General features: G+C 38.7%; 1 non-coding gene across 1 annotated transcript; it reads left to right on the top strand.

Annotated features, from left to right (window-relative positions):
* The first annotated feature begins 415 nt into the window (after positions 1 to 415).
* Positions 416 to 488, top strand: TRNAG-GCC (transfer RNA glycine (anticodon GCC)). The gene has a single exon. It is a non-coding gene; the product is annotated as a tRNA-Gly (tRNA).
* The last annotated feature ends 318 nt before the right edge of the window (positions 489 to 806 follow it).

The raw sequence follows: 806 nt of genomic DNA, 5'->3' as shown, positions 1-806 counted from the left end.
CAAGACAATTCAATGGAGGAAGAATAGGTTTTTTAACAAATGGTGCTGGGACAACTGAATAGGTACATGCAAAAGAGTGAAGTTGGACCCCTGCTTTATACCATATATAAAAATTGACTCAAAATGGGTCAACGCCTAAATGTAAGAGCCCAAAGTGTAAGACTCTAGGAAGAAAATGTAGGATTATACAGTGGTTTCTTAGATACCAAATACAAAGCGACGAAGAAAAAAAAATAGATGAATTTGACATCAAAATTAAAAACTTTTGTGCTTTGAAGGGCATTATCAAGAAAGTGAAAAGGCGACCCACTGAATGGGAGAAAATATTTGCAAATCATATATATGATAAAGGACTTAAATTGAGAATATATAAAGAACTTTTACAACTCAATAATAAAAAAGACAACACGGACATTCCCTGGTGGTCCAGTGGTTAGGACTCTGCACTGCCACTGCAGGGGGCCCGGGTTCAATCCCTGACTGGGGAACTAGGATTCTGCAAGCTGCCTGGCCAAAAAAAAGACAACACAATTAAAAAATGGACAAAGATCTGAATAGACATTTCTCTGATGAGAGATCCAAGCTGGCAAAGAAGCATATGAAAAGATGCTTGACATCACTAGTCATTAGGTAAATGAAAATCAAAACCACGGTGGGGGACTTCCCTGGCGGTCCAGTGGTTAAGACTCTGAGCTTCCCATGCAGGGGGCATGGGTTCGATCACTGGTTGGGAAACATTTTAGTTTTTTATTGAAGTATAGTTGATTTACGACATTGTGTTAGTTTCTAGTGTACAGCAAAGTGAT

This window comes from Eschrichtius robustus, chromosome 5 (assembly GCF_028021215.1).
Source record: "Eschrichtius robustus isolate mEscRob2 chromosome 5, mEscRob2.pri, whole genome shotgun sequence".
Taxonomy (NCBI): Eukaryota; Metazoa; Chordata; class Mammalia; order Artiodactyla; family Eschrichtiidae; genus Eschrichtius; species Eschrichtius robustus.
This window is presented reverse-complemented; position numbering and strand designations above follow the sequence as displayed.